This window comes from Oryctolagus cuniculus, chromosome 1 (assembly GCF_964237555.1).
Source record: "Oryctolagus cuniculus chromosome 1, mOryCun1.1, whole genome shotgun sequence".
Classification (NCBI taxonomy): domain Eukaryota; kingdom Metazoa; phylum Chordata; class Mammalia; order Lagomorpha; family Leporidae; genus Oryctolagus; species Oryctolagus cuniculus.
The window spans coordinates 211,947,267-211,972,443 of NC_091432.1; the positions used below are offsets into that span (position 1 = coordinate 211,947,267).

The window sequence follows — 25,177 nt, forward strand, 5'->3', positions numbered from 1 at the left end:
TCCCACAGCCAGAACCACTGGCAGAAAATCTGAGTGTTCTAGAAGGTGGCTGCGGTGACCAGCAGCGATGGGATGGGCTGCAAACTTCACAGTCACGGGAGCTGGGGCCCGTGTTTGTTCCACTTCCAGCATTTGCTCAACCATCCTGTGCTTCCGACTGAGCCCCTTCTGCCTGTGAGGCTCTGCGGGGAACACAGGGATGGGCAAACGACAGACAGGACACACACACTGCTTGCACGCCAGAAGGAGGTGTAGACAAGGTTTCAGATAGGCAGAGACTTCCAAACACTTGCAGAAAACGGAATTCAAAGGTAAGTTTATTTTCATGCTTTTTTAAAAATCTGTGCCTAGTGTCTTCAGGGTATGCGTTTTCTGGAAGCTTTTAAAGACCCTCTCGTAACCAAATGCCAAGTAGAGTGTATTGAACCAGGCAGTGGGACTGAAGAAGGGAGGATAATAGATGGGAAGGTTACTGGCTCCAGGATATTGAGGCTTGACCAGTAGGCATGCCATTTCTAGCACTGTGACTTTGCTCAAGTTTTTGAGTATCATTTAACTTTAGTATTTGGAAAAAAATAAGAATAATAAGAATGTTCACCTTATACAGCAGTGGTATATATAAAGTTAGCAAAAAATTAGAAAATAGCTCATTACTGATGTATGGAAGAAATGATGTTCATACAACCTTTCGGGATGGCTGTGTTTTGTTTTTGTTTTTTGTTTGGTTGACAAGCAGTGACCCAGAGAAAAAGACACACAGACAAATACAGGGACAGAGAGTTCCCATCGCTGATTCACTCCCCAGATGCCTGCAACAGCTCAGGCTAGGCCTGGCCAAAGCTGGGAGCTGGGAACTCAATCCTGGTCTCCCCCGTGGGTGGCAGCGATGCCACTATTTGTGCCATCACCTGCTGCCTCCCAGAATGTGCATTAGCAGGAAGCTACGTCAGGAAGGTGCCAGGACTCAAGTTCAGTTCGATGTAGAGTGTGGGCATCCTAACTGATGTGTTAACTGCTAGACCCAACATCCACCTCTAAATATGGCTTTGATATTTAAAAAGTAATGTAATGTAAAGATAGTATGTACTAACTATAAACATTTTAGAACTATAATCAATGTTAAAGAAGAAAAATAATGGGGCCAGTTTCATAGTGCAACAGGTTAAGCCACTGCCTGCGATGCCAGCATCCCACATGAACACTGGTTAGAGTCTCAGCTGCTCCACTTCCGATTCAGTTCCCTGCTAATGCTCCTAAAAAAGCAGCAGAAGATGGCCCAAGTGTTTGGGCCCCACCACACCTGTGGGAGACCCAGATGAAGCTCCTGGCTCCTGGCTTCGGCCTGACCCAGCTCCAGTCATCATGGCCATTTAGGGAGTGAATCAGCAGAGGAAAGACCACTCTTTCTCTCTTTGTCTATGTCTCTGCCGCCTCTCTATAATACTGAACTTAAAATAAAATTAAATAAATCTTCTTTAAAAAATAAGAAAAGTGACTCCAATTCTCTTTTTAAGTCATGACCATTGTTTACAATTTTGGTAAATTTCTATCTGGTCTTCTTTTTTCACTTATCATCACATGTAACCTACAGATTATGCCATGTACTCAAAAGTCAAATAGCCAGTTATTTCCATTGTAATTGTAATTATAATTATAGTTGCTATTTATTTTAGGTTTCTAAGTATCTAAATATTTTAGAATGTTTCTATCTACATGCTATATTTTAATATACAGCATTTTATAATATATCATCAACTATGACTTCCTAACTTTCCTTCACAACTCAAAGGTAAGAACAGAAAATAAAATAATACTTCTAAAGTATCAATAAAATAAAATAAAAATAAAACAAATCAAAAGGAAAAAATGTAAAGCAGTAAAAGGAAAACATGTATACTGTATAGATTTTTTTTAATGTTTACTTATTTTTCTCTATCAGAAAGACAGGGGAGAGAGGGAGATTGATTTACCACATGCTGGTTCACTCCCTAAATTCCTTTACAGCCAGGGAGGGCCAGGCTGAAGCCAAGAGCCAGGAACTCTATCCTGGTCTCCCATATAGGTGGTGAGGGTCCAAAGACTTAAACCATCATCTGCTGCTTCCACAGATGAATCTGCAGGATGCTGGACTGGAAGTGGAGCAACTGGGACTTGAACCAGCATTCCTTTGTAGACACAAGCATCCCAAGCAGTAGCCCGATCAGCTGTGCCACAGTACTGGTCCCATACAGTAGTTTTGGAGCACACACTATGTGCCAATCTGTTGAGCTTAGAGGCTTGTAAAACTCAATTAGATCTCACTCTTTCTCTAAGGACAAATTTCCTTCCAGTGAACGAAATCAGTCTAAAAGCATCTAGAAAAATCTTATCCAATAAGAGAAGGAGTCATTGTGTGTATTGCGCCTCTGCCCTGCACAGAATAATAAATAGTGCTTCTCTCTCTCATGGCAGCTCCAGGATGTGGGAATGAAGAGCTTATTTCACATGTGGCAAGGCTGAGCACAGACAGGAAACCTGCCTCACCCTAAATATAGGCGGTGAGTTCCATCTGGAACTAGGACTCTTCATGGCTGTGTAATCCATGCTCAGACAGGCACTGGCTGCTGCCATCTTGGCTTTTTTTTTTTTCAAAGATTATTATTTTATTTGAGAGGCAGAGTTACAGAGAGAAAGGGGGGGGGGGTGAGAGAGAGAAAGAGAAACAGAAAGAGAAAGAGAGAGAGAGAGAGAGGGAGATCCATCCAATGATTCACTTCCCAAATGGCCACAATGGCCAGCACTGGGCCAAGCCAAAGCCAAGAGCCAGGAGCTTCATCCAGGTCTCCCACATGAGTGACAGGGGCCCAAATACTTGGGACATCCTCCATTTATTTCCCAGGCACACGAATAAGGTGCTAGACCAGAGGTGGAACAACCGGAAACCAATCAGGTGCCCATGTGGGATGCCGGCATCATAGTCAGCAGCTTAACCAGCTACCCCATAATGCCAGCCCTGCCACCTTGACAATTTTAACAACTTTATATTTTAACTTGCATTTTGTAAGTGAAGTCTGATAGGACAGTGGAGTTCTCCTCTCTCACTACCTCCCTGGCCACCTGCCCCAGTGAATTTTTAACCTTTTGCTCCCTGACCCTAGCACCATCTCCATCCAACCACTGAGTCTTCCATGTGGGGCAGCAACCAAGTCTTGTTGGTAGGAAGAATCCCGACTTCTGCCCTTGCCCTCCACTTCTGTAAGGGTTTCTGGGCGTGTAGAGGGTTAGCAGGAAGTATGGACCACACAGCATCTCTCGGTGCAGTGGGCCAGTTGTACCACAACCTTCCCGACAGGAGCCTCAGTGGGGACCTTGCACCCACCCCTATCCAGGAAGGGAGGGTGCCCATGGGCAGAGGTTGCAGTCCCTTATGGCACCCCCATTCACCACTGGGGTGCTGATCCTGAGGACAGAGAGATTGGCCCAGCCGGGGCCTCCTGTTTTCATTTCCCATGCAAAGCACACAGCCAGCCATACCCAGAATCCAGAGCGGGATGATCTCAAAGCCCCCGTTTCATGCAATGCCCCACAAAGAAGGGAGTCACATGGGGCGAGGTTCAAATTTGAAATCAGAGTGCTTTAGCCAGCCTCATACCAGGAAGCTTGGCTGCAGCAACTCCAGTACCCCACACCACCACCAGAAAGAACATCCACCACACTCCCTGCCCAAGAGCAGTTTTGATGATACCCATGTGGCTGTGTGTTCTCCTCCCTTCCCTCCGCCCATAGGGCAGCCCCTCCGCCTTAGTGTACAAAGTAATGTACTGATTACACTCTGCTTCAGGGAAATCATGCTGGATGGTTTGAGGGAGACAACCTGAGAGGTATTGGAAAGGCTCAAGTGCACAGTGGGAAGGAACCAGAGTAGGAGGAGGCATGGGCTATAGTCATGAGGGGAAGGGTGAGCAGTTGTCTTCGTTTAGCCAAGATCAAGGGGTTTCCTGGAATGCAGATCTCTCTCTCTCTCTCTCTCTCTCTCTCCCTAAGGTTTATTTATCATTTGAAAGGCAGAGTTACAGAGAGAGAGGAGGGACAGAAAGAGATCTTCCATCCACTGGTTCACTCCCCAAATGGCAGAGAGATCTTCCATCCACTGGTTCACTTCCCAAATGGCCATCACAGCCAGGGCTGAGCCAGGAAGAAGCAAGGAGCTTCTTTGGGGTCTCCCACATGGGTGGCAGGGGACCAAATACTTGGTCCATCTTCCGCTGCTTTCCCAAGTGCCTTAGCAGAGAGCTGGATTGGAAGTGGAGCACCTGGGACTTGAATCGGCACCGCTACAGGTGGTGGCTTAACCTGCTGCACCATAGTGCCAGCCCCTGGGATGCAGAATTGTCAGTGCTATAACCAGGACATTTTAGAGCAAACTAGGATGGTTGACTGCTAGTCAAATCAAATAAGCAGCAGCAGTTAGTGGTACCAGCATATCACAGATAGAAAAGCTCCTCTTTCTCTTCCATTATCAGAACTCATCCTGACAATAACAATAACCATGTGAGAAAGGCAGACCAGCTTACAATCCCGTTTTGTTTACCAAGAAACTGAGACTCAGAAAACACAAATGACTTACTCTGAATCAAATAGTGAATACTATTGGAACGAGTCCACAAATCCAGACAGGCTAACAACATAGCAATAGTGGGGTCGGATAATTGATTGTACAAAGGAAGAAAGAGAAAACAGTCTTTTTCATTGACTTATAGAAGACCATTTCCTTGGAAAGAAATAGGGAAATTAGGAGGAAAGACTCTTTAGGGACAGGATAGGAAAGATGAGTTTGGTTTGGAAACTATCTTGCTCTGAATTTACAGACAACACAAAATTCCTTAGGAGGCCTATGACTGTCTGTCTCTGTCCATCTCTCTCTCTCTCTCTCTCTGAGGTTTTGTCTTTTTATTTGTGCCCATAATTCAATTTTGCTTTATTCTAAGTCTTTTCTATTTATTCCCTTTTTAAAAAACACTTTATTAAAATAATGCATTTATCAAGAAATTTGCTTAAATGCAGAGATCAGTGATGGTTTTTGGGGGCCATCTGATCACTCTTATAACCAACACTCAAATTAAGAACAAAAGTATCCTAATACACTGTTGGTGGGAATGTAAACTGGTACAACCATTATGGAAGACAGTATGGAAATTCTTCAGAAAACTAAAAATAGACCTACCATATGACTCAGCTTTCCCACTCCAGGGAATATATCCAAAGAAAATAAAAGCAGCATGTGAAAGAATTACCTGCACTCGTATGTTCAATTCAAAACAGCTAAGATATGGAATAAACCCAGATGTCCATCCACTGCTGACTAGATAAAGAAAATGTGGTGTATACACATGATGGTATATTACTTAGTGATAAAAAATAATGAAATCCTGACTTTTGCAACAAAATGGATACTACTGGAGTTCGTTATGCTAAGTGAAATGGGCCAGACTAAAAAAAATACCATGTTTCTCTTATTTGTGGTAGCTATTGTATAGAGAGATGAGAAACACTGTGTGGATGGCATGTCATTCAGTACAGAGTTTTGAATAATGCTTTACTGGGCTAATGTCTCTTGAAAGTGATCGCCCAAAATTATGTTCCCTCATTAGTCAGTCTGTCTTACACACAGCTTGGCAATGACTTTCTGCTTCCATGAGGAAAGAGTCTGGGTCACCTTCCTGACAAGATAAGCACATGAACTGCAGTAACCCCCGTGACTGTGCATGGGCAGGAAGCCAGCAGTATGTGGCCAATCCTCTGGAAAGGATCTAGGTATGAGAATCAAACAGTAACCCAGGGTGGGGAAGAAGGAGAGGTAGTACGCTGCCTTTAGGGTTTCTTTGTTCATTTACTTACTTCTTTCTTTCTTTAACAATAGGTTTCTGGTGAATGTACTTCTGGTGACATTCAGAGAATATGGAATCATAGTCCTGCTCTAGAGAAGATCAATGGCCATGGCTTAGGAGTGCAGACTTTTTTTTCCCCTATTTTTTAAAATTTATTTTTTAAGGAATACAAATTACATAAGTACCACTTTAGGAATATAGTGATTCTTCCCACTGTAGCTGCCCTCTTACCCATGCTCTCCACCCCCTCTCCCCTTGCCAGGCCCATTCTCCATTAAGATTCATTTTCAATTAACTTTGTACACAGAAGACCAACTCTATACTAAGTAAAAAGTTTCAACAATTTTCACATACACACACACACACACACACACAGACACATACAAACTGTTTGCAAACTAGCTTTACAGTTAACTCTCATAACAACTCATTGAGGACAGAGGTCCTGCGTGGGGAGTTAGTGCACAGTGACTCCTGCTAATTTAATAACACTCTTATGCATGACATCAGTGACCACCCAAGGCTCTTGTCATGAGCTGCCTAGGCTATGGAGGCCTTCTGAGTCCAGAAACTGTCAGTATTTGGACAAGGCCATAAGCAAAGTGGAAGTTGTCACCTCCCTTTAGAGAAAAGTGTATCCTTCTTTGATGGCCACTTCTTTCCACTGGGGTCTCACTTAGAAAGATTCTTCTTGTAGAACATTTTTTGCCACAGTGCCTTGGCTGAGGAGTGTAGACTTTGAGCACTGTTATACAACACGGGTGTGTGTGATGTTTGGGGGGAAGTCTCCAACTGAAAAAAGGCAATCAGGACCTTGACTAATGAGTAAAGATCCTGCCAGGTATAAAGGGTAGAAAAGTATAACTCATTCCTTTTCCATTCATTCAACAACCAGTTATCCTCTACAGTGTTCCTGGCCCTTTTTCAAGTGAATTTGGCTCCAACTTCCATTAACACTGTGACTCTTCCAAAAACATGACCAAACTTTCTGGAAAAGGGCCAGGACTGCAGGAAAAATAGGGTTGGGTACAAAGATGAATTTCCCTCTGGTCTTCAGTGGCAAGCTCATCTCAGTGATTGATGCACAGGTAGAGAATTCATGGAATTGGAACAGCACAGGTGCTACCATTCCATAAGCACATTCCACATTCCCAACACTGGGCAAACCACATTCTAAACTCGTTCATTAAACCTTGCTCCTGGGGATAGGCATTTAGCCAAATAGTGAAAACACCCACATCCCATATTGGAATACCTGGGTATCAGCCTCAGCTCCACTCCAGATTCCAGCTTCCTGCTGATGTGGATCCTGGGAGGCAGCAGGTGATGGTTCAAGTAGTCAGGTCCCTGACCCCACCATGGGAGACTTCTTTTAAATGAATTGTCTCAAGGACAACAGTGCAGACATTTGAGTGCAATACTATCTGGCTCCAACTTCAACTATCCTGTGATGCCTCTGAGTCAGTTTTGTTGTTCCCAGCTCCCAGCTTCAGCCTGACCCACCTCTAGCCATTGTAAGTAAGCATCTGAGAGATGAGTTAATGCATGGAAGATTTCTCTCTGTCTCTCCACCTGTATTTGTGTGTGTGTGTGTGAGTGTGAGTATATACACATGCCTGTGTATTTTTTTTTAAAAAATCTTAGCCTCTGACGCCAAAACAGAAACTCAGAGAGGTTAAATACCTTGTTCATGGCCACACAGCCAATAAATGAGTCTACTGTGTTTCTGATTCATATCCTAGACTCTCACCACAGGACTACGTTTCCCTCAAAGCATGCAAGTGTTTAACTATGAAATTCTCAACCCTTCATATTTTTTATTCCACCAGTTACCTTATCTTAAAAATTACCATTACTCCTACCACTACTGTAATGGATCAATAAGTAGTAAGTGGAACTTCCTGTGGCAGTAGTGTTTCACAATAGAACTACTCCCAGGTTCTCCTGGCCTCTTCCAGCAGGGAATGGCTGGACGGAATTCATGAACTGGTGAGTTGTACAATCTCTCCTACTCTGGAAGTGCTGATCCTCTGCAAACTTTTGCACGAGGTCCAAGCTCTATCACGTTGACTTTCTTTGTTCACTGGCACATGTGAAATTCTCCCTGCCCACTCTCCCAGCTTCAGTTGTGTTTTGTTTTTGTTTGTTTGATATTTTCACTGTGTATTTGTTTAATTCTTCCAAAATGCTAGTAGAGGTTAGTAAAGTTATGCAAGGCCTCATATTATCAATCTAGGCTATTCAAAGCATATGCTAGCACTGACTGCTTTCTGGACAGTATTCCTCTTGGTTACAATTTATGACAACCAAACAGAGCTTTTGCCACAAACAAAGTTGCAATTATAAATTTAAAAAAAAAAAAGATTATCTGGGCAAAGCACAGAGAAAGGCTATGTCTGTGAAAATGACTCTTAAAGTGTGGAAGGGGAAGCTGGGTAGGGAGAGGGAGAGGAGACTACATTATGCCTCCTAAAATTCAGAGTCAGTCCAGAGAAGCAGCACAGCCTCACTTCTGCGGCTGAGAAGGTCGACTCCAGCTCCCATCTGGTTTCCATAAGGCAAGGGAGCTTAGCGAATGGCTGGCCACGTAACTCCAGCACGTGCACACCCTGACCACAAGCACCAGCTGAGAGAACCAAAGGGAATGGACAAATTCCCCCCAGTTCCTCTGTACAGTCAAGGGCAGGGGAAGTTGCTTTCAAGAGAAACAGAGCATTCTTTACTCCTGCTAGGCAGGTTCACCAAGAGCTGCCCATTGAACTGCATCAAAAATGCCCAGACTCCCAGTGATACAGTGATGCCAATCACTCTGGAAATGCCAGGACAGTGTTCTAACTCCTTTTAATTCTAGGCAGCATGTGTACAGACAGCAGGATTGAAGCAAAAGAGCCTGACTTTGGATCTGGGCGGATATGACATAAGCTGACAATTCTTTACTCACTAACTGTGGAATCTTGAGCAAATTACTTACCAACTGCTGGGAAAATATGCAGAGTATCCTGTAATCTGGGAGATTTCTGTGAGGATTTCAGACCAACTATATAAAACATCCTGTATAAATAGGTACTTAATAAGTGATAGTTATCATTAAGGTTGAGGTGATGCAGTCTTCCAATATTTTAGTTTTTCTTTTTGAAATTTATTTATTTATTTGAAAGTCAGAGTTGCACACAGAGAGAGGAGAGGCAGAGAGAGAGTGGTCTTCCATCTGCAGGTTCACTCCCCAGATGGCTGCAACAGCTGGAGTTGTGCCAATCCGATGCCAGGAGCCAGGAGTTTCTCCCAGGTCTCCCAGGATCAGCACTTCCAGAGTAGGACTTGGGCCATCTTCAACTGCTTTCTCAGGCCATAGCAGAGAGCTGGATTGGAAATGGAGCAGCCAGGACTTGAACAGGCACCCAAATGGGATGTTGGCACTGCAGGTGTCGGCTCTACCCACTCTGCCACAGCGCTGGCCCCAAGATTTTAGTGTTTTGTTTTGTTTTGTTTTGTTTTGTTTTGTTTTGTTTTGTTTTACAGGCAGAGTGGACAGTTAGAGAGAGAGAGACAGAGAGAAAGATCTTCTTTTGCCATTGGTTCACCCTCCAATGGCTGCCGCGGCCGGCGCGCTGTGGCTGGCGTACCACGCTGATCCGAAGGCAGGAGCCAGGTGCTTCTCCTGGTCTCCCATGGGGTGCAGGGCCCAAGCACTTGGGCCATCCTCCACTGCACTCCCTGGCCACAGCAGAGAGCTGGCCTGGAAGAGGGGCAACCAGGACAGAATCCGGCGCCCCGACCGGGACTAGAACCTAGTGTGTCAGCGCCACTAGGTGGAGGATTATCCTATTGAGCCACGGCACCGGCTTCCAAGATTCTAGTTTTTAAAACATGCTTCTATTGCATCTGGCTCGAGGATACTATGCATATGTAATCACCATTTATCCTTTAAACACAACTTTAGAGCCTTCCTGTCACTACTTCGGGTGCTTCTGTTGAAAGAATTACTTTCAATATGAAAGGAACCATCACCTTATGGATGAGGATGCTGAAGCAGGGAAATCGCCCTGTATCTCAGTGACAGATCCAGGCCCCTCAATGTCTTGACTCCCAAGTTTGTAACTACAATTGCACCTGCCATCACAAATCTTTCTGGAGCTGCCATAATTATAATCACTGTAGGACTGAGACAGGCCTGAAAAGGTGTCTATGCTGTTTACAGCAATGAATGAGGCTGACTGATGCCCGACAATGCCTAACATCCAGAAAGAGAGAATGTCACCTTATAGGAGAAAGGGACTTTGCATATATGATTAAGGATACTGATATAGACCAGTTATTCCGGATTACCCAAGACGCACCCAATATAATCAGAAGGGTCCTTATAACGGGAAGTCAGAGGAGTCAAAGTCGGAGAGAAGGCCATGTGACAATGGAAGTAGTGGCTACACCACTGGGCTCTGTGGAAGGACGAAGCAGCCACAGCCCCGGAATGCGAGTCACCCCTCAAAGCTGGGAAAGCCTAGGCAACAGATTCTCCACCAGAGCCTGCAGAAGGGACCAGCCCCTTGACCACTCGACTTTAGCCAGTGGCACTGATTGTGGCCTCTAGAACTGCAAGAGAATGAACTTGTGTTATTTAAGCCACTGAGTCGGTGGTCATTTGTTAAGGTAGTACTGGCAATCTAACACAACAGTGGAACACTTCTTATCAAAAACATTGACAACAGAAAAATCCAACTAAAGGGCATTAGGTAAATAAACTATAATGGAATACAGTGCAGTGTTAAATGTTGATTCATTCTTATTGTAGTAGGAAAATGTGCTTTATTTTTAAGCAGAAAAAGAAATTTTTAAACCAGAGTAGAGAGTATGACATCATTTTGGAAGAGAAAAGACTGAAAATATATATTCTGAATTATTTATAGTGATTCTCATTTTTAAAAGATTTATTCATTTATTTTATTTTTATTTGAAGGCAGAGCCACATAGAGAAAGAAAGAGAGGTGGGGAGGGAGAAAGATATACCTTCCATCCACTGGTTTACTCCCCATGTGCTCAAACAGCTGGGAAAACAAATACAGAAGCCCAAAACTCCATTGAGGTTTCCCATGTTATAGGGACCCAAGCACTTGAGCTAACACCTGACACCTCCCAGAGTGAGCATTAGCAGAAATCCAGCTTAGAAGAGGAGCTGGAACTGAAATCTAGGCACTCCATATAGGATGTGGACATCCTAAGCAGCACCTTAGCCTCTGCCCCACAACGCTTGCTCCAGTGACTATCATGGATAGTGAGACTTTTCTATTTTTTCTGTGTACTTTTCTGAGTTTGTGAACTATAATACAGTAAACATGCTACATTTATAATTAGAAAGACAGATTCTTTTCTAAGCAAAAATCTGTTTCTCAGCGATCCTTTCATTTTCAAAGCAGGAAATATATACATGTAAGACAGAGGAATTACTGGCTCAGGGAAGGGAATGCTAATCCAATGTCCTCCTTAGTGTAGAATTTGCAAGCTTAAATACAAAAATGTTAAGAAGCCCAATACTTCTGGCACAGTGGCTTAGCCTGCAATATCTACATCCAATATTGGAGTGCCAGTTCAAACCCCTGAAGCTCTTCTTCCAATCCAGCTCCCTCCTAACAAATCCTGGGAGACAACAGACAGCTGCCTAGCACTTAGGCCCCTGCCAACCAACTGGGAGACCTGGATGAAGTTCCAGTTACCCGGCTTCAACCAGCTGAGCCCTGGCTGTTGTGGGCATTTGGGGAGTGAACCAGAAGATGGAAGATGTCTCTCTCTCTCTCTCTCTCTCTCTCTCTCTTTCTCTCTCTCTCTCTTTCTCTCTCTCTCTCTCAAGTAGTTAAAAAAAAAAAAAGCCCAACATTGAATCATCCCATGAAAACCCACAGAAATGAAATACACTTTCCTCTCCACTTTTAATTCCCCTTCTAGGGACTGCCTTTTAGTAATTAGGAAGAGCTAATCGTGCCTTCTCCCTTAGCCAGGTCATGGAAATCCCTGGGAAGCAGACACGTACATGGCATTTTGCAGACCCATATGGAAACTCCTGTTGAGAATGCTGTGCAAAGTGGTACCATGCTGAGAAAAACTGAAAGGCAAAGAGACTCTTACAGCTAAGAAGGCCGTGGGAGTTAAGTGCTTTCTCTTCTGCTCCTTTGAGTGCTTTGACTCTTCTTGCTTCTGTTCATCTCTGTGTGTCCCTATGAAGAATTGGATATCCCTTAATCAGTCATCCTGTGATCTTTCTGGTTGTCAATACTCTCCCATCCCAAATTCAGTATGGTCTATGGCTGAGCTGTAATAATATTCCAAATTCTACACTAGAATCTGGGATTACGACCATGAATGAAACACAGTCCTTGCCTTCAATTAAGTTTCAGTATGGTGGTATCCACAAGCATATGCAAAAGATATAGATCTCACATAGAGAAGATCTATTGGAAACTATCAGAGAGGGGCCAGGGTTGTGGTGTATCAGGTTAAGCCACTGGCTGTGTTGTTAGCATCTCACACTGACAGTAGTTTGAATCCTAGTCGTTCTACTTCCAATTCAGCTCCCTGCTAATGTACCCGAGAAAATGGTGGAAAATATCCCAAATACTTGAGTTCCTGCACCCATGCAGGAGACCTGGATGAAGTTACAGGTTCCTGGCTTCAGCTTGGCCCAGCCCTGATGGTTGTGGCCATTTGGAGAGTGAACCAGCAGATGGAAGATCTCCCTCTCTTCTTCGTCTCTCTTCTCTGTAACACTGCTGTTTAAATAAATAAATGAATAAATCTTTCAAAAAATAAAGAAACTATCAGGTTCAGAAATCATGAAGGAGAGATCAGGACTTGGTATAATTATTACAGAAAACAGATGATTTCATGGATGACATGCATGCTAGTTATGGTCTCTTTGCTCTGGGATCCATTCCTTATTATTTTTCAGCTTTGCCTTATATCATAACAGAATTGATCCCTGAAAACTATTTTCCTGGCCCCTTTGCCAACTGATTTCAGGGTAGGTTAAGCCCATGGGAGACTCAAGCAGGAAATCGGAGGAAGGCAGGTGGAATTTCTGTGTCCCTCCACACTTAGGGGGTATCCCTGGCTATGAATGAAGCTCCATCGTGCCTTTGTCTTTGGATAGCCTCAGCTCCTGGCCTCCAGGAACACCACCTCCTCTGTTGTCCCTCTAGCCCAGTGATGCCAGTAGTTTCCTATTGATGCTAACTTCTCAATTGCCTCACCTTCTCTTGCTTTTCCAACAGCTTTTTCACTAGCTCCTTAAATGAAGTATCCATTATTTAACCACCAAGTGTGGGCTCTGTCTTCCAGACTGGACTCCCAGAAAGAGTTTGCAGAACTGGAAGAATCTCCATCATCAAAGTGAAAAGGAAAAGTATTCTAGGTAGAGAAGACTACCAGAGGCCAGAGTAGAAAAACACAGCTGGTGCAACAGAGCTCTGTTTTTGGTGTCATGGCGAAGACGTTGGTGAATCCAACTGACAGTCTAGGGAAAATCAGATCAGAGAGGCCCCTGAGTTAATGGAAGGAGGAGTAGGGGAGTAGGGTTTCCTCCACGTGCCTGGAGAGGCACTGACGATTTTGAGCACAGCGAGATGACCAGATCTGTTCTGTAGGAAACCCAATCTGGAAATAGCAGGCAATTCAACTGTATGTGCTAAGGACAACCTAATGTAGGGCAACAGCCTTGCAAAGAGCAAAGAAGGGGTGGTTTTCAGCAGAGTAAAAGGAAGCACAACAGGCATCTGAGACATGCTGGTCCTGAGTGGTTAACTCCGGTGCCTGCCCAGTGCCCAGAAGGATCCCTTGGAGACAGTTGGCTCTCAACTGAGACAACAGGAAAATGAGAGTTTAAAGCTTATGATACAGAAACTTCTCAGAGAAACTCTTGTAAAAGACATTCTCACAGCAAAAAGTCCATTTGTTTAACTGAAGGCAAAATCTTGATTAATACATCACAATTATTTAAAATGCTATTTTTCAAAGGACCAAATTCGTAAGAATATAGCATTTTCTTTTTTTTAAGATGTATTTAATTATTCAAAAGTCAGAGTTACACAGAGAGAGGAGAGGCAGAGAAGGAGAGAGAGAGGTCTTCCATCTGCTGGTCCACTCCCCAGATGGCTGCAACAGCCAGAGCTGTGCCAATCTGAAGCCAGGAGCCAGGAGTTTCTACTGGGTCTTCCACACAGGTGCAGGGGCCCAAGGACCTGGGCCATTCTCTACTGCTTTCCCAGGCCATAGCAGAGAGCTGGATTGGAAGTGGAGCAGCCGGGTCTCAAACTGGCACGCACATGAGATGCTGGCGCTGCAGGCCAGGGCATTAACTCACTTAGCCACAGCGCCGGCCCCAGAATATAGCATTTTCATAACATGATGATTTTATTATTAACTCATTTTTACTGACATTTTAGGTAACATGAAGAAAGGTCTTTATGCCTTTAAATACTAGAATGTAGTCATCATCTCCCTGATGAGAGGCAAGGCCTTTATCCTGATCTCTTTCCTAAAGGGAAGCCAGGTTTTGTACCCTGCGTGTATTCCAGAGCAGCAACAAAGGCACAGAAATCATTCACATCTGTGGACAGATGTATACTTGATTATAGTCTTCCAACATCTATAACTTATAAAATAAATTTTATTTTTAATTTTCAGAGTAAAATAATTCTAACATTTTAACTAAACCAATGCAAGGCTTAATTGATGCCTCATTAACCATAAATCATTAATTTTTTGTTACTTCTCTACAAAAAATGTATAGGAACGAAATGGTCACTTTGGGATACGACTGTCATTTTTAGCCCATGTTTATACTCCGGTGGAACTGTGGTTTTCCTACTTTTACTTGTTTAATATTATGACTAGTGGCAAATTAAGCCTGTGAATACAGAATGGATTGAAATTATGTCTGCAAAAACTGATGAAGAGAGGGGAGGGAAGGAGAGGTACTGGGGTGGGGGGGAGAAAAGAGGTAAGGGAAGTGTGGTTGTCTCTGAGAACTGTACCTATGGAATCCATGAAATCAGTTCTCTTCAGATTAATAAAAAATTAAAAAGAAATAAATAAATCCACTTACAATGCATCATCTAAAAAAGCATACATTTAGAGATCACATTTCAGTTAATTTTCAACACTTAAGAATAACTGTGTGATAATTACAGAATTAAACCAGTCATATTAAGTAGAACAGACAAAAAAAAAATACTATGAGGGATAATGTATTAAGTTGTCCATTAGCAGTCAGGGCTATGCTGATCAAGTCACCATTTCTCATAGTGTCCATTTCACTTCAGGAGGTTTCCTTTTTGGTGTTCAGTCAGTTGTCACCGATCAGGGAGAACATATGGTATTTGTCCCTTTGGGACTGGCTTACTTCACTCAGCATGATGTGTTCCAGATTCCTCCATTTTGTTGCAAATGACTGGATTTCGTTGTTTCTTACTGCGGTATAGTATTCTAAAGAATACATATCCCATAATTTCTTTATCCAGTCTACCATTGATGGGCATTTAGGTTGGTTCCAGGTCTTGGCTATTGTGAATTGTGCTGCAATAAACATTAGGGTGCAGACCGCTTTTTTCTTTATCAATTTAAACTCCTTTGGGTAAATTCCAAGGAGTGGGATGGCTGGGTCGAACGGTAGGGTTATATTCAGGTTTCTGAGGAATCTCCAGACTGATTTCCATAGTGGCTTGACCAGTTTGCATTCCCACCAACAGTGGGTTAGTGTCCCTTTTTCCCCACATCCTCGCCAGCATCTGTTGTTGGTAGATTTCTGTATGTGAGCCATTCTAACCGGGGTGAGGTGAAACCTCATTGTGCTTTTGATTTGCATTTCCCTGATTGCTAGTGACCTTGAACATTTTTTCATGTGCCTGTTGGCCATTTGGATTTCCTCTTTTGAAAAATGTCTATTGAAGTCCTTGGCCCATCTCTTAAGTGGGTTGTTGGTTTTGTTTTTGTGGAGTTTCTTGATCTCTTTGTAGATTCTGGTTATTAACCCTTTATCTGTTGCATAGTTTGCAAATATTTTTTCCCATTCTGTTGGTTGTCTCTTCACTCTCCTGACTGTTTCTTTTGCAGTACAGAAACTTCTCAATTTGAAGGGAGGAGAGAACCTCCACTTTGACTATGACCTTGTCTAAACAAGATAAGAGTCGGAGAACTCAAGGGGCTTCCATAGCCTTGGAAACTCATGACTGGTGCATAGGGAGATTACTGGTGCCATAAACAGGAGTGTCAATTTGTAAAGTCAACAACAGGAGTCACTGTGCACTTACTCCTCATGTAGGATCTCTGTCCTTAATGTGCTGTACACTGAGGCTTAATGCTATAACGAGTACTCAAACAGTATATTTCACTTTGTGTTTCTATGGGGGTGCAAACTGTTGAAATCTTTACTTAATGTACACTAAACTGATCTTCTGTTAAAAAAAAAAAAAAAAAAAAAGAAACTATCAATTCCCAACTTGATTCTCACTGGGATTAAACATGACAATAGGTCTGATCTGATTTCATCATCATTTAAAAAAAAATCATCTATTATTTTTCACTTTATGTTTCTGTGTGGGAACAAACTGTTGAAATCCTTACTTAAGGAATACTAAGCTGATCTTCTGTATACTAAGATAATCGAAAATGAATCTTGATGTGAATGGAAGGGGAGAGGGAGTGGGAAAGGGGAGGGTGGTGGGTGGGAGGGACGGTATGGGGGGGAAAGCCATTGTAACCCATGAGACGTACTTTGGAAATTTATATTCATTAAATAAAAGATAAAAAAAAATAAAAAAAAAAAAAAAAGCATACATTTATAATCAACAAGTTCTATGAAGAAAAAATTCTACAGCATCCATGCTTTATATGATATTTTAATATTGGGCTATATTCTATGTCAGTTTAATCCTACCTCTCAGAAAAGAAGAATCACACAAAGTCATTGGCTGTCCACTTCCCAGTTCTGTCTTCACAAAACAAACACACTCACACACACACAAAACCTCTATTATATGGTGCCTGCTCTGTGGCGTAGCTGGTAAAGCTGCCACCTGCCACGCTGGCATCCCACACAGGCTCCAGTTTGTGTCCCAGCTGCTCTACTTCCAATCCAGCTCTCTGTTAATGCGCCTGCAAAAGCAGCACCAGATGGCTCAAGCACTTAGGCCCCTGTATCTACATGGGAGACCAGGAGTAAGCTCCTGGCTTCTGGTTTTGGCCTGGCTCAGCCCTGGCTGTTGTGGCCATTTGGGGAGTAAACCAGCAGATGAAGACTCATCTCACTCCCCCCTGCCATAACTGCCTTTCAAATAATTTTTTTTAAAAGAACCAATCATTTTTCACAATAAAGCAGAAAATAATATACAACCAAAAGCAGTTAGCCTGAAATCACTGACCCTCCTTTGTCAAAAGGTAACAGATTAAGGGTAGGAGGTCAACCTAGCAAGAGTAGTCATCCTTTATTGCTTTACCACTTAACTCTGGTTCAGAAAATATAAAAAAGAATGGACAATCCATGGGTATATTTGAATTTCATCTCATATTTTCCCCTACTTTATAAGGAAATGAAACAGTGCTTATGCTTATGGGAAGGATGTGTGTAAGATTATTACTGAAAACAATTCTGCTCTCATCCTAGTTCTAGAAATATACCCAGGGACCCTTGGAAACCAAGTAATTGTCCATTTCCCTAAACATGAGATTAGGCAATCCTCAATCCACCTGCATAAGTAATTAAAACATATTTTGTCCTTATTCATATTGCTCCCTGAAATTCAGATAAAATATGTTTTGCATAACATTTCTATCTGGGCAACTTAACGTAAATGAAAAGCAATCTCCATTTTAAAGTGGAAACAATGCCATTTTGCAAACTGTAAGCGGGGTTCTCATCATGTAAGAAAATTAATTAAACAGCAAATTCTTGACAATGATTTAATGAATCATTGAGTATAACTTGCAGCTCTCTCCAATTATTTATTTTCAACTCAAGCAAGGACAATTAGACTGCTGCCGTCATTTCCTCATCCAAGTCACTCGATTTGTCCTTTAGTTCCCGTTCCCCTAAATCTGCCCACAGTTCTCTCTACTTGTGCTTCTCAGAAACTGCATCATTAGCACACATTTTTCTCACTTTAGTGTTTGGTAATTTCCTCAGCTCAAAATCCCGTTCCCTGCAAGTTTGCAGATTACTCGCCTGTAGGGTGTCTGGAACGTCGGGGCCATAACCACAATGCTGCTGTCACTCCTGCTTGGTGGCTGTCTCAGGAGAGCCGTGCTTCCTGGCTATCTGGGATGTAGTACAGAACTTTCCAATTAATTCACAAGCATCTGTCTTTCGATAGCCTGCTTAGGAGGGTCAGGATGATTTTGAAGCCACTGCAGTGTTTCTCCAATGGGGTTGAGACACACGGCCTTTCGTTTTGCAAGTTTTGCTTTTTTTCCCCTTGTTTGTGAATTTCTCTCGTCATCTGAATGGCTTTTCTGCTGTGTAGATGGGCAACTTTCTTTAGCCCACCTTGCACTTCGGTGTCTTAGGCAGGCAGGTTCAGAGGAGCAGGAGGAGGCCGACCATGGTGGTGTCTTTTCTCTCAGCTCTGAGGGCACTTCTGCACTTCAGACCTGGGCAGTCTCACTGACCATCAGTGGACAGCAATGCCTCCTGACGGTACACCTGCCCAAACACACATGGAGCCTGAGGAGCCTTCTCTGAACCTCTTAATCTATCTTGCTGGATGCTCAAAAGCCTGGCATGTACAAGAGTCCCAAATGTCATTACATGCGTAAGCACCCTAATTAGAAATTAAGTGTTAATAATTTGCCCCATTAAAAACTTAGCACTTTTAAAAAGGAATGATTTATTTCCCTATACTGTCACTGGAACATATCCCTTAAGGCATAAAACACTGGTGTTTTATTTTTTAAGCAATTTGTCAAAAACCAGTGTGCTTTAAAAACACAAGCACTCATGGAGTAACATGAGTTCACTGATGTAATTCTAGGGTCTCCTGTGGTTCCTAGAGGAATCCATTTGTTAGAAAGTTCACTGCTGGGGCTGGTGCTGTGGTATAGCGGGTAAAGCTGCCACCTGCAGTTCCGGCATCCTATCTGGGTGCCAGTTCATGTCCCAGTTGCTCCACTTCTGATCCAGCTCTCTGCTATAGGCTGGGAAAGCAGTGGAAGATGGCCCAAGTCCTTGGGTCCCTGCACCCATGTGGGAGACCTGGAAGAAGCTCCTAGCTCCAGGTTTTGGATCAGCACAACTCCAGCCATTGCAGCCACTGGGGAGTGAACCTGCGGATGGAAGACTTCTCTCTCTCTTTCTTTCTCTGCCTCTCCTTCCCCCTCTGTGGAACTCTTCCAAATAATTTTTTTAAAAAAAGTTCACGGTTCTTTACAAGAAGTGTTGCCTGAACAATGGGCATTTTGCAGCTGGAGGGCACCTGGGTGACCTTTTCACCCATTTTACAGAGGAGTAAACTAAGCCTACAGGAAGCTAATTGCCCACAAAGCCACATTTGTTAGGGGCAGAGCCCAGTTGATTTGCTATCCAGCAACTTTCCCATTAAGCTTCCACAGGCCTCTCGCCTTCCAAGGTTTGGGCAGACTTTGACAACACCCTGTATGAAACCAGAGCTGGTTATCTGAGCTAAGGCAGGGATCCTCCCAAATCCACCAGATTCCTTGCCTCTGGTGACAGACAGGCCTCCGAACCCAGCAAAGCCACAAAAGCTTCACCTTTAGGAAAGATGGGACTTCATGAGCCTTGTCAGACACACTCATTGCTCGGAGTTTAAAACTACAGCTTTCTGCATATGAGCCACCAGGCCCAGGGACACTCCCTGCTAATGCCTTGTCTGCCTACCTGGGGCAGAACTGGGACGACTCTGGTCCTCTCCCTGGTGCCAGCACTGAAGCACAGACACACCTCAGAACCATGAAGGGAGACATTGTACCTTCTCTGGCAGGTGAAAAGGGGAGTCATGTGCTTGTAAACGCAGCAGTGTGGTTGGAATTATGAATCGTACCCCGCCATGGACCCAAGGCAGCCTCCCTTCACGGAGCTCTTTCTTGCAGATGGCACATGCCCTAACATTCTGGAGCTGACTCTGACAGCTCAGAAAGGTCTCCACATGTCACCTCTGTCATATGCCCCGTGTGTAAAAGGAGGTGAGTGGCTCTTCTTCCTGGTGCTTCCTCTCACAGGACTCTGCAGTCTTTGTCCCAGTGACTCGGAGGGGTCTGGCTCTACTATAAGCCACACATAACCTGCAGCACCCTTCCCTCCGATGACGGAGACAAATGGCAATGGATGGAATACGGGACCAACTCGGATGCTCAGGTCCTTGGAGGGTGCCATGGTCTGCATATTGTTCCCCTCTAGAATTCATATGTTCACATATAACCTGAGAATGTGACTACGTGTGAGTAAAGGGTCTTTACAAAAATAATTAAGGTTAAATGAGGTCATATGTATGGACTCTATTCTGATGTGTCTGGTACTCTTATAAGAAAGATACCAGGGGAGAGCACACACAGAGGGAAAGCCCAGGTAAGGACACAAGAGATGGCCATCTAAAAGCCCAGAGCAGAAAGGGCTTAGGTGAAAACAAACCTGCTGGCACTTTGGTCACAGACTTCCAGCCTCCAGATTCTGCAAAAACAAATTTCTGCAGTTTAAGCCACCTGGTTTCCGATGTTTTGTTCTGGAATCCCTAGCAAACTAACATATAGGACAATCCAGAAAAGAAACATGGATTCAGACATTAATCCTAGAATGCAGAATCCAAAGGGCAGGAGTTTTGTGTTTTATTTCACTTTACACAATCAAATCTTACCAGTTTTCCTGTGAAAGAATCATAAGCCAAGGTAATCAATCAAGTAATAGAAGGAAAGAATGGTGACCTTAGAGCAAGGCTGATTTTTTATTTTTGGCAGCTCTGGGGCATGGTCATTTTTCAAGGAGCAGCCCATATTTTAAAAAAATAAAAAATAAAAAAAAGTAAACCTCTCGTCCCTAAGAAAATGTCTGTCATAGCAAATCTCCTAGGACGTATCTGAAGTCTTGGCAATTGTGGGAAGCCCTCATTAATTCAAACCTCCCATTTACTTGCATTTGTGATAGATGTTGTACTAAAGCTTGTCCTTGTATGGAATATAAATAAAGCAATGCAGGAAATCAATCAGTATCAAAGAATATGCTATAGTTACCTAGGTCAGCTTCAAGTATGCTAGGAGTATGTATCTGCATGTAAGTAACGACTGTATCAACTACAAAGCAATTACGTTCTTCATGGAGCAACTCTTTCCCTTCTCCTCTCGCCCTAGAAGAGTGGTTCCTAATCACTGCTCACTTTGGAAGCAGATGTGGAGAAATTAGGAAGATGAAGAAAAATCCAACCTACACTGTAGGAATGAGAAGTCAGACTGGTATGATTTAGCATCTTTAAATACATCCTCAAAACATCTAACACAGTGTAGGCACTCTGTAAGAGAAATCTAAAAGCACTATACAGTAAGCTACAAAATTTTTCAGGAAGAATTTTTTTAAAAATTTAAACAAATGTTTTTGTGAACCAAGTATGGATCAGAAACTAAATATTATGAGATAGCACTGCCAGTCTTCATAAATGTAAATAAATGTAGGACTTTACTATGTTGATGAATCACAGAAATGAGTTTATATAAAATTTTATCCACAGATTTAATTCCAAAATTCCAGCAAGCAAGCTGATTTAAAAATATTTGGAAATGCAAAAAGTTTAAGCATAATCAAAAGAGTACTGAATAACAACAAATATTGGTGGCTTATCCTACCTGATACACAGATATACTCTGAACTTCAAGAATTAAGACCTCATCCTATTGGTTACAAGTATAGCTTTAGATCAACAGGAAAGTCTAGAGAGTCTAGATATAAATGCATAAACATAATTAAATAGAAATTTCTCCATACAGAGTTCTGAAAATGAGTATCCGTGTACAATTTTTAAAAAGTATTGAAAGGAATCTCATGTTCTACCTAATACTGCACACACAATGGAACTCAAAATGAATCACAGACCTAAACATAAAATGTGAAACTATACAAATTCTAGAAAAACAAAACAGAAGAGAATACACATGAACTTTGCACATGTGAAGATTCATTGTCAAAGATGCAATAAACATGGACCATGAAAGAAACAAGTGGTAAATATATCTTCATCAAAATTACTACTATCTCTTCTTCAAACACCACTGTTAAAAAATATCAAAAGGCTAGTCACAGAGGGAGAGACAGAAAATGTTTACATTAGAGACATATGACAGAGGACTAGACTAGGTCATAAGAGTCTTCAGATTCAATAAAAATAGAAAAATTAATAAATAACCCAAAGATTTGAACAGACATTTGATAAGATACACAAATGAATCAAGTACATGAAAAGATTTCAAACATCTGTAATCATCAGGGAAAATAAAAATTAATATCATGATTACATCTTATTTGTCTCAACTACAATGGTTACTTGAAAAGATTGACAACACCAAATCCTAAAAAAGATAAAGAGCAAATCATACGTTGCACTTGGAATTTTAAATAGTGCAACCTTATTAGAAAGTAAATTGGTGGTTTCATTTTTTTTCAACTTTTTTATGATTTTTAACTTTTATTTAATAAATATAAATTTCCAAAGTACAACTCTTGGATTATAGCGGCTCCCCCACCTATAACCACCCTTCTACCCGCAACCATCCCATCTCCCACTCCCTCTCCCCTTCCATTCCTCATCAAGATTAATTTTCAATTATCTTTACATACAGAAGATCAATTTAGTATATACTAAGTAAAGATTTCAACAGTTTGCACCCACATAGAAACACAAAGTATAAATCACTGTTTGAGTACCGTTAATTCACATAGTACAACACATTAAGGACAGAGATCCGACATGGGGAGTAAGTGCACAGTGACTCCTGTTGTTGATTTAACAATTGACACTTATTTATGACGTCAGTAATCACCAGAGGCTCTTGTCATGAGCTTCCAAGGCTATGGATGCCTCTTGAGTTCGCCAACTCCGATCTTCTTTAGACAAGGCCATAGTCAAAGTGGAAGTTCTCTCCTCCCTTCAGAGAAAGGTACCTCCTTCTTTGATGGCTCCTTCTTTCTACTGGGATCTCACTCACAGAGATCTTTCATTTAGGTTTTTTTTGTTTTTTTTTTTTGTTTTGTTTTGTTTTTTTTTGCCAGAGTGTCTTGGCTATCCATTCCTGAAATACTCTCATGGGCTCTTTAGCTGGGTCCGAATGCCTTAAGGGCTGATTCTGAGGCCAGTGTGCTGTTTAGGACATCTGCCATTATATGAGTCTGCTATGTATCCTGCTTCCCATGTTGGATCATTCTCTCCTTTTTAATTCTATCAGTTAGTATTAGCAGACACTACTCTTGTTTATGTGACCCATCATTAGGATCAATTATAAACTGAAACTGATCACTTTGACTAGTGAGATGGCATTGGTACATGCCACCTTGATGGGATTGAATTGGAGTCCCGTAGCACGTTTCTGACTCTACCATTTGGGGCAAGTCTGATTGAGCATGTGCCGAACTGTACATCTCTTCCCTCTCTTATTATATTTAACAGGGATCACTTTTCAATTAAATTTATATGATTAAAAAAATTGTGTGTTAATTACAGAGTTCAACCAATGGTATTAATTAGAACAAAAAAACACTAAAAGGGATAAAGTATTAAGTTGTTCCTCGACAGACAGGACAGGGGCCGATCAAGTCACTTTTTCTCATAGTGTCTATTTCACTTCAACAGGTTTCCTTTTAGGTGCTCAGTTAATTGTCACCAATCAGGGAAAACATATGATATTTGTCTGGCTTAATTCACTCAGCATGATGTTTTCCAGATTCCTCCATTTTGCTGCAAACAACCGGGTTTCATTGTTTTTGACTGCTGTATAGTATTCTATAGAGTACATGTCCCATAATTTCTTTATCCAGTCTACTGTTGATGGGCATTTGGGTTGATTCCAGGTCTTAGCTATTGTGAATTGAGCTGCAATAAACTTTAGGGTGCAGACTGCTTTTTTGTTTGCCAATTTAAATTCCTTTGGGTAAATTCCAAGGAGTGGGATGGCTGGGTTGTATGGTAGGGATATATTCAGGTTTCTGAGGAATCTCCAAACTGACTTCCATAGTGGTTTTACCAGTTCGCATTCCCACCAACAGTGGGTTAGTGTTCTTTTTCCCACATCCTCGCCAGCAACTGTTGTTGGTAGATTTCTGTATGTGAGCCATTCTAACCGGGGTGAGGTGAAACCTCATTGTGGTTTTGATTTGCATTTCCCTGATTGCTAGTGAACTTGAACATTTTTTCAAGTGTCTGTTGGCCATTTGGATTTCCTCTTCTGAAAAATGTCTATTGAGGTCCTTGGCCCATCTCTTAAGTGGGTTGTTTTTTTTTGTTGTTGTGGAGTTTCTTGATCTCTTTATAGATTCTGGTTATTAAACCTTTACCTGTTGCATAGTTTGCAAATATTTTTTCCCATTCTGTCGATTGCCTCTTTACTTTCCTGACCGTTTCTTTTGCAGTACAGAAACTTCTCAATTTGATGTAATCCCAATTGTTAATTTTGGCTTTGACTGCCTGTGCCTCCGGGGTCTTTTCCAAAAAGTCTTTGACAGTGCTGATATCTTGAAGGGTTTCTCCAATGTTCTCTAATAATTTGATGGTGTTGGCCATATACTTAATCCATCTGAGTGGATTTTTGTGTAAGGTGTAAGGTAGGGATCTTGCTTCATGCTTCTACATACAGAAATCCAGTTTTCCCAACACCATTTGTTGAAGAGACTGTCCTTGCTCCAGGAATTGGTTTTAGGTCCTTGATCAAATATAAGTTGGCTGTAGATGTTTGGATTGATTTCTGGTGTTTCTATTGTGTCCCTTGGTCTATCCATCTGTTTCTGTACCAGTACCATGCTGTTTTGATTATATCTATCCTGTAGTATGCGCTGAAATCTAGTATTGGGATGCCTCCAGCTTTGTTTTTGTTGTACAAGATTGCTTTAGCTATTCGAGGTCTCCTGTGCCTCCATATGAATTTCAGCACCATTTTTTCCAGATCTGGTATCGCATTGAATGTATAAATTGCTTTTGGGAAAATGGACATTTTGATGATATTGATTCTTCCAATCTATGGGCATGGAAGATTTTTTTAACGTTTATTTAATGAATATAAATTTCCAAAGTACAGCTTATGGATTACAATGCCTTCCCCCCCATAACTTCCCTCCCACCCGCTAC

The 25,177-nt window shown here is 42.2% G+C and overlaps 1 long non-coding RNA gene and 1 pseudogene across 12 annotated transcripts in view; both read right to left on the reverse strand.

Moving 5' to 3' along the window:
* LOC127490509 (uncharacterized) overlaps nt 1–25,177 on the reverse strand; it is a 604,070-nt gene that overhangs the window by 67,528 nt on the left and 511,365 nt on the right. For 4 of the 12 annotated variants that reach the window (XR_011381455.1, XR_011381437.1, XR_011381450.1 and 1 more), the window contains one exon: nt 11,985–12,073. The exons of the other annotated variants lie outside the window; for them this stretch is intronic. This is a non-coding gene — a long non-coding RNA (uncharacterized lncRNA). The remainder of the gene's footprint in view (nt 1–11,984; nt 12,074–25,177) is intronic. 12 annotated transcript variants of the gene reach the window in all.
* LOC127493142 (translation machinery-associated protein 16 pseudogene) lies at nt 16,768–20,235 on the reverse strand (annotated as a pseudogene).